We start from the raw sequence: 9,194 nt of genomic DNA, 5'->3' as shown, positions 1-9,194 counted from the left end.
TAACAATGCAGACTTGCATTTCAAAGCTCTATTCATTTACATATTTTCCTAACAAGTCTCTAAAGTTTGGCCATGGGTCAGGTCAGTCTGTGAGTTAATCAATGCTTTCTGGCCTTGCCATCTTTCAATGCGATATTATATCACACTCATACTGTCACAGCCTATACTAGAGCTTATTGAGGAGTGTATAGAATAGGGCAATTATAGTTTGAAGTTCCCCTGTCTTCTACTCCCAGCTTCTGGTAATCAGAGTTTTAGGGCTTTCACCCAGCACTGAGTTGTGTCCCTGTCCATCTTGGCTAATAGCCATTGACGGACCTATCCTCCATGAACTGATCCAATTCTCTTCTGAATGCAGTTATACCTTTGGCATCACAACATCCTTTAACAATGTGTTCCACAGGTTAGGTGTGTGCTGTGTGAAAAAAAAATACGTCCTCTTGTTTGTATTAAACCTGCTGCCTATTAATTTCTTCAGAGGGTCGCTGTTTTTTGTATTGTGTAAAAGGGCTAAATAATACTTCTCTCTTCACTTTCTCCACCCCATTCATGATTTTATAGACTTCTGTCATATCTCTTTTGTAAGCTGAGCAGACATAATCTTTTTATTCTCTCCTTGGACAGATGCCCTTCCATACCCTTGATTATCTTTGTTGTCCTTTTCTGAATTTTTTCCAGTTCCAAGGGATGTGCGTGTCTCTGGAGCAGCCCAGTAGGGAGGGAGAGAGGCAACAGCAAAAGAAGTTGGTTTTGGAGGTCAGTGCATCCAGGTTGGATGTGGAAAGACAAAGAGGCAGGGAGGGAGGAGAAGGTAGGAAAGAACTGGGAGTTGCTTGAGCCCCACCACTTTATAGTAGTGTAGTCTGTCACTCTCCAAGAACTGATGCTGTCTGCTAACTGTCCCCCTAGCCAGGCTGTTCTTGGGGCTTGCCGCACTCCGGCCGTCACTCTGGCTTGGGGAGCAGGGCCGTGGGTACTCCAGGGAGCGAGGTCGGGGGCTTGCTGCCCTCCAGGGGCTTGCGAGTTCCGGTTGGGGAACAGGGCTGGGGGCTTGCCGTGCTCCAGCCAGGGAACGGGGCCACAGAGTTGCTGCGTTCCATCCAGGGGAACGAGTCGGAGGCTTTTCGCACTCCGGCAAGGATGCGGGGCCATAGGGCTGCCGCACTCCGGCTGGGGGAGTGGATTTATAGATTCATAGACTCTAGGACTGGAAGGGACCTCAAGAGGTCATCGAGTCCAGTCCCCTGCCCTCATGGCAGGACCAAATATTGTCTAGACCATCCCTAATAGACATTTATCTAACCTACTCTTAAATATCTCCAGAGATGGAGATTCCACAACTTCCCTAGGCAATCTATTCCAGTGTTTAACTACCCTGACAGTTAGAAACTTTTTCCTAATGTCCAACCTAAATCTCCCTTGCTGCAGTTTAAGCCCATTGCTTCTTGTTCTATCATTGGAGGCTAAGGTGAACAAGTTTTCTCCCTCCTCCTGATGACACCCTTTTAGATACCTGAAAATTGCTATCATGTCCCCTCTCAGTCTTCTCTTTTCCAAACTAAACAAACCCAATTCCTTCAGCCTTCCTTCATAGGTCATGTTCTCAAGACCTTTAATCATTCTTGTTGCTCTTCTCTGGACACTCTCCAATTTCTCCACATCTTTCTTGAAATGCGGTGCCCAGAACTGGACACAATACTCCAGCTGAGGCCTGACCAGCGCAGAGTAAAGCGGAAGAATGACTTCTCGTGTCTTGTTTACAACACACCTGTTAATGCATCCCAGAATCACGTTTGCTTTTTTTGCAACATTATCACACTGTTGACTCATATTAAGCTTGTGGTCTACTATGACCCCTAGATCTCTTTCTGCCATACTCCTTCCTAGACAGTCTCTTCCCATTCTGTATGTGTGAAACTGATTGTTCCTTCCTAAGTGGAGCACTTTGCATTTATCTTTATTGAACTTCATCTTGTTTATCTCAGACCATTTCTCCAATTTGTCCAGATCATTTTGAATTTTGACCCTGTCCTCCAAAGCAGTTGCAATCCCTCCCAGTTTGGTATCGTCCGCAAACTTAATAAGCGTACTTTCTATGCCAACATCTAAATCTTTGATGAAGATATTGAACAGAACTGGTCCCAAAACAGACCCCTGCGGAACCCCACTTGTTATACCTTTCCAGCAGGATTGGGAGCCATTAACAACTACTCTCTGAGTACGGTTATCCAGCCAGTTATGCACCCACCTTATAGAAGCCCCATCTAAATTGTACTTTCCTAGTTTATCTATAAGAATATCAAGTGAGACCGTACCAAATGCCTTACTAAAGTCTAGATATATCACATCCACTGCTTCTCCCTTATCCACAAGGCTCATTATCCTATCAAAGAACGCTATCAGATTAGTTTGACACAATTTGTTCTTTACAAATCCATGCTGGCTATTTCCCTATCATCTTACCACCTTCCAAGTGTTTGCAGATGATTTCTTTAATTACCTGCTCCATTATCTTCCCTGGCACAGAAGTTAAACTAACTGGTCTGTAGTTTCCTGGGTTGTTTTTATTTCCCTTTTTATAGATGGGCACTATATTTGCCCCCTTCCAGTCTTCTGGAATATCCCCTGTCTCCCATGATTTCCCAAAGATAATAGCTAGAGGCTCAGATACCTCTTCTATTAACTCCTTGAGTATTCTAGGTTGCATTTCATCAGGCCCTGGTGACTTGCAGGCATCTAACTTTTCTAAGTGATTTTTTACTTGCTCTTTCCTTATTTTCTCTTCTAAACCTACCCTCTTCCCGTAAGCATTCACTATATTAGACATTCCTTCAGACATCTCAGTGAAGACCGAAACAAAGAAGTCATTAAGCATCTCTGCCATTTCCAAGTCTCCCGTTACTGTTTCCCCCTCCTCACTGAGCAGTGGGCCTACCTTGTCCTTGGTCTTCCTCTTGCTTCTAATGTATTGATAAAAAGTCTTCTTGTTTCCCTTTATTCCCATAGCTAGTTTGAGCTCATTTTGTGCCTTTGCCTTTCTAATCTTGCCTCTGCATTCCTGTGTTATTTGCCTATATTCATCCTTTGTAATCTGACCTAGTTTCCATTTTTTATATGACGCCTTTTTATTTTGTAGGTCACGCAAGATCTCGTGGTTAAGCCAAGGTGGTCTTTTGCCACATTTTCTATCTTTCCTAACCATCGGAATAGCTTGCTTTTGGGCCCTTAATAGTGTTCCTTTGAAAAACTGCCAACTCTCCTCAGTTGTTTTTCCCCTCAGTCTTGATTCCCATGGGACCTTACCTATCAGCTCTCTGAGCTTACCAAAATCTGCCTTCCTGAAATCCATTGTCTCTATTCTGCTATACACCCTTCTACCCTTCCTTAGAATTGCAAACTCTATGATTTCATGATCACTTTCACCCAAGCTTCCTTCTACTTTCAAATTCTCAACAAGTTCCTCCCTATTTGTTAAAATCAAGTCTAGAACAGCTTCCCCCAGTAGCTTTTTCAACTTTCTGAAATAAAAAGTTGTCTGCAATGCAGTCCAGGAACTTATTGGAGAGTCTGTGCCCCGCAGTGTTATTTTCCCAACATATATCTGGATAGTTGAAGTCCCCCATCACCACCAAATCTTGGGCTTTGGATGATTTTGTTAGTTGTTTGAAAAAAGCCTCATCCACTTCTTCCACCTGATTAGGTGGCCTGTAGTAGACTCCCAGCACGACATCACCAGTGTTTTTTAACCCCTTTTAGCCTAACCCAGAGACTCTCAACACTTCCGTCTCCTATGTCCATCTCCACCTCAGTCCAAGTGTGTACATTTTTAATATATAAGGCAACACCTCCTCCCTTTTTCCCCTGTCTATCCTTCCTGAGCAAACGATACCCATCCACACCAACATTCCAGTCATGTGTATTATCCCACCAAGTTTCAGTAATGCCAATAATGTCATAGTTGTATTTATTTATTAGCACTTCCAGTTCTTCCTGCTTATTACCCATACTTCTTGCATTTGTATATAGGCATCTAAGATACTGGTTTGTTCTTGCCTCCCAGGTTTGCCCTGACCCTCCTTCCTCACTGCCATTATAGCCCCTGCTCCCTCCTGTTTCCAACCCATCTCCCAAGTCTTGTTCCCCACTTACCTGTGGGGTTTGCTCACCTGTCCCCGTGGAACCTAGTTTAAAGCCCTCCTTACTGCGGGTTTGCCACGCTCCAGCCAAGAAAGCGGGGTTGCAAGGCTTGCTATGCTCCAGACGGCACTGTGGCCAGGGGAACAGGTCCGCGGGCTCGCAGCGCTCATGCTGGTACTCCGGACAGGGTAGCGGGACTCCAGGGCTTGCCGCTCTCCAGCCGGGAGAGCAGAGCTGCGGGCTTGTCACTCTTCAGCCAGGGGAGCGGGGGCCAGGGCCTGCTCCAGGCACCAGCTGAGCAAGCTGGTGCTTGGGGGGCAGATTCTATGGGGCGGCATTCCGCCCAGTCCTAGGGGGGCAAGGCTGCTTTTATTTTGGTTTGCTTGCTGCTCTGGCCGCCCTGTAGGGGGCGGAGGAGGGGAGCGCCCTGCAGCACACTCGGCACGGCAGCCTGCGTCCTTCTCTCCCTGCCCACCGGAGCCGCGCGGAGCCCTCGCAGGTGGCGCGGCGGTCGGGGCCGCGGGGTGAGCGCCCCTTCTCTGCTCCCCCTCTCCAGACCAGGCGCTGACTGCAGCAGAGGGGGTCCCCCTGCACTCTGGCTCCGGCCGCCCTGTAGGGTTTTTTGGTTTTGTTTTTTCCCCTGCTCTGCCAGCCGCGCCGTTGTCCCCCGCCCCCCGCTTTGCCGCTCCTGCCGCGCCGTGTTTTTGGTTTTGTTTTTGTCTCCCCCCCGCTTTACTGCTTCGGCCGCACCCTGGTTTTGTTGTTGTTGTTTTTCCCCTGCTTTGCTGCTCCGGCTGTACTGCAGGTTTTTTGTTTTCCCCGCCCTGCAGCCGGGCCGTTTTTTTGCTACTCCCACCCGGCTTTGCCGCTGTGGCCCGGCTGTGGTTTGTTGTTTTTCCCCCTTCTTTGCCTCTCCGGCGGCCCCTCCTTTTTTGCTTGGGGTGGCAAAAAAGCCAGAGCAGGCCCTGGCAGGGGCTTGCCTATTTCAAGGCCTGGGACTGAAGCCGCGGGGCTTGCCGCACTCCAGCCTGCGCTCAAGCCTGGGGAGCAAGTCCGGAGGGTTTTCATGAACGGGCCGGGGGATCAGTGCCGCGGATCTTGTCGCGCTCTGGCCGGGAGAGCACGAGAATTACAACTGGAGCTCATTGATCTCCGGTGCGATTCCACCTTGAAGGAAAAGTACAATTCAGAAAAACTGAATGAGTTTTATGCCTCCCTTAGTGAAGCAAAGTTGCCAGATATCCACCAGGTGGCACAAGAAATTCCTTGTTTTGTTTGACTTCGTCTATGGCCACGTCCAGACTAGGAATTAAAATCGATTTTAGATACGCAACTTCAGCTACGGGAATAACGTAGCTGAAGTCGAATTTCTAAAATCGAGGTACTCACCCGTCTGGACGGCGCGGCATCGATGTCCGCGGCTCTCCGCGTCGATTCCGGAACTCCGTTCGGGTTGATGGAGTTCCGGAATCGATGTAAGTGCGCTCGGGGATCGATACATCGCGTCCAGACTAGACGCGATATATCAATCCCCGAGCAATCGATTTTAACCCGCCGATGCCGCGGGTTAGTCTGGACGAGGGCTGAATGTGCGAACATTTTCCCTGCTGAATTGTATCAAATCTCACTACAGATCTCAGTTAACTGATCAGCATCTCAGCTCAGTATTATAGTTTTCCACAACAAGAATGACACCAGACTTTGATGCCATTGTAAAAAAGGGTGATCAGCTGCATTGTTCACATGACTCAAAGAGTGTGTGGAAACGGCTTAAGTTTGGTTTAATTATTGTAATATGTTATTATGATGGGTTTTAGAGTAGCAGCCATGTTAGTCTGTATCGGCAAAAAGAACAGGAGTACTTGTGGCCCCTCAGAGACTAACAAATTTATTTGAGCATAAGCTTTCGTGGGCTACAGCCGACTTTTTAGGATCATAGAATGGAACATATATTGAGGAGATATACATACACATACAGAGAGCATGAAAAGGTGGGAGTTATCTTACCAACTCTGAGAGGCCAAATAAGTAAGAGAAAAAAACTTTTGAAGTGATAATCAAGATAGCCCAGCACAGATAGTTTGATAAGAAGTGTGAGAATACTTACAAGGGGAGATAGAATCAATGTTTGTAATGGCTGAGCCAGTACTCCTGTTCCTTTTGTTGTTATGAAGGTATATTTATAAGAAGAAGTAAGGTTTTATGTTTATTTCCACTAAAATGCATCTTTATTAAATGGAGTTTATTTGATTATCTCTGAATTGTTAATTTCATGAGCGTTCATGGCCCACCATGAGGCAGTCAGGGAGTGGGAAGTGGAAGGGAGCAGGGGCCAGTCTATTTGGGGGGGCACAGCCTTCCCTACCCAGCCCTCCATACAGTTTCACAATGCTAATGTGGCCCTCAGGCTAAAAAGTTTGTCTGCTCCTGGGGTAGAGCATATGCTTTTCAGATTTGTAGGTGACACCCAGCTGATAAGGGTTGCAAGCACTTGGAGGACAGGATTATAATTCAAAATGACCTTGTCAAGTTGGAGAACTGGTTTGAAAGGTAGGCAGAATTCAATAAAGACAAGTGTAAAATACTACACTTAGGAAGGAAAAATCCAATATGAACCTACAAAATGGGGAATAACTGCTGAAAAGGATCTAGGGATAACAGTGAATCATAAATTGCATAACACTGTTGACTCATGTTCAATTGTGAAAAAGGCTAATATCATTCTGAGGTGTAGAACATGAGTGTCATATGTAAAACATGGGACATAATTGTCCTGCATAACTTGGTACTGTTGAGGCCCCAACTGGAGTACTGTGTCTAGTTCTGGGTGCCACATTTTAGAAAAGATGTGGACAAATTGGAGACAGTCCAGAGGAGAGCAACAAAAATGATAAAAGATTCAGAAAACCTGACCTATAAGGAGAAGTTACACAAAACTAGGTATGTTAAGTCTAGAGAAAAGTAGACTGATAACAGTCTTCAAATATATTAAGGGCTGTTATAAAGAGAACCAGCATGAATTGTTCTCCCTGTCCACTGAAGGTAGGACACAAAGTAATGGGCTTAATCTGCAGCAAGGGAGATTTAAGTTTGATATTAGGGAAAACATTCCAACTATAAGTGTAGATAAATTCTGAAATAGGCAGTCAAGGGAGGTTGTGAGATTCACATCACTGGAAGTTTTTAAGAACAGGTTGGGCAAACATCTGTCTAGGTTTTATTGGTCTTGCCACAGTACCAGGGACCGGACTTGATAACCTCATGAGGACTTTTCCAGCCTCACATTTCTAAGATTCTTTTCAGCTACTTCACCTCTCTCTGCCTCAGTTTCCCATCTATAAAATGGGGATAATGAGGTACATTCTTCGAGAGCTACCTATGAAAAGCACTAAATAAAAACTAGTTATTTTTATTATTACATTGTCACAGTAGCATACCAGTTGCAAACCTAGATGACAACTACAACTGTTTAAATAACCATTAACTCCTACCAACAAACATTTCTCTTTCCATTTGAAAAACTAGTAAATTAAATGGCAAAAATCTTTGTTAATGCAGAGTTAAGGTTGCCTGTTGACAGCTCACGTGCTTCCAGAACTTTGACTTCAGCAAAACTCAAACTTCTGAAAGCTAGGAAATACAGAGTTCAGATAAATACCCATGCAATGTTAACTCTGCCCTCTTCAAGCAATGCCTCACAATGCCCATAACACTCACATTTCCACTTTGCTTTTCAGTGTTATGGGACAGGCACTACCAGAGTGGATTTGATTTAAATCACTAGTTGGGAAGACTCACAACTCAGAGGTAGATGTAGGTTTCATTTTGAGAAGGTACACACTATACATTTTTAAAGTGATTTATTTTGAAGACTTTTCAGATTAGTTTTACAGCTGTATCAGAAAATGAATGATTGTTCGACTATTTCATTTACCAAAGGTAATTGAAGCAGATATTTATGAAATCATTGGGAGGTGAACTATCTCCAATTCAACTTGCCATGCTGTATTAGGAGGAGAATATCACCAACAGACATTTAAATTGTTTTATTTAAGTAAAATAACAACGTTATGTATTCTGGTTTTTTTTCTCCAACAGCAAAAATATAATATTTTGACAAAACATGCATATGAATTTTTCAGTTTAGTCAAACATTCAAGTTTTTTTAAAATCAGGTTTGTTTTTGTTAAAATTGTTTTTAAGTATAATAGGTAAATGATTTAAAAAAATTAAATTGACTGTCAGCCAGGTCAACATGAGAAACTTAAAGTATTGGCTTCTGCAGCTAACTCAGTCGTCTTCACTTTCATTTTACTGTTTGTTCATAATCTGGAAAAGAAAAACAAGCTTTCCTGCTTTTTCATGTCCCAAATGATTTCTCAGTTTGGAATGAATTAGTTCAAAGGAAGAAAATATTCTTTCTACACCGGCAGAAGAAGCTACTGCTGTTAAAAGTGAGGTTATCACTTCAACAGTCTGAATCCAAGTGCTTAAGTGACTTCCACCAGTTCACTGGTTTGACTTTCTCTAAAACATCATCAGCAAACATACAATTCCTTATAGTGTTAATACAGACATTTCATAGACTTTCATAAAATATTTCATTCAATACACATTCAAAATACAGTAATATTGTGTAGACTCAGTTAATTCAATTGCTTATTGCTTGAGATTCAGCTCCCCTGCCTTTATAGTCCAGTAAACCTTTGCAATGTACTCTTTGAGAAGAAAGGCCCAAACCAAGCTTCTCTTGCCTGCTGGGTGTAAATGCCATGCTGTGCCCTCCTGCACTTGTTAGATTAATACTTTTGTTAGGTAGTCTCTGCCTCAGGACTCAGCTGGTCATAGAGGCAAACAAATTCCTTCTTGTGTGGCAGATCTGTTTGATAATTCTATTTCATGCATGGCTTAAACACATTTTAGTCATAATTCCAACCTATACCTATTACACACTTCACACGTGCAAGAATATTAATGATCAGTAAATTATTAGTTTTTCAATATTGTACATACCACCTATCAGACAAAGATTATGACATCTGTGAAATGAGGTACAT

Source organism: Gopherus flavomarginatus, chromosome 1 (genome assembly GCF_025201925.1).
Source record: "Gopherus flavomarginatus isolate rGopFla2 chromosome 1, rGopFla2.mat.asm, whole genome shotgun sequence".
Lineage (NCBI taxonomy): Eukaryota > Metazoa > Chordata > Testudines > Testudinidae > Gopherus > Gopherus flavomarginatus.
Note: the sequence above shows the minus strand (reverse complement) of the source record.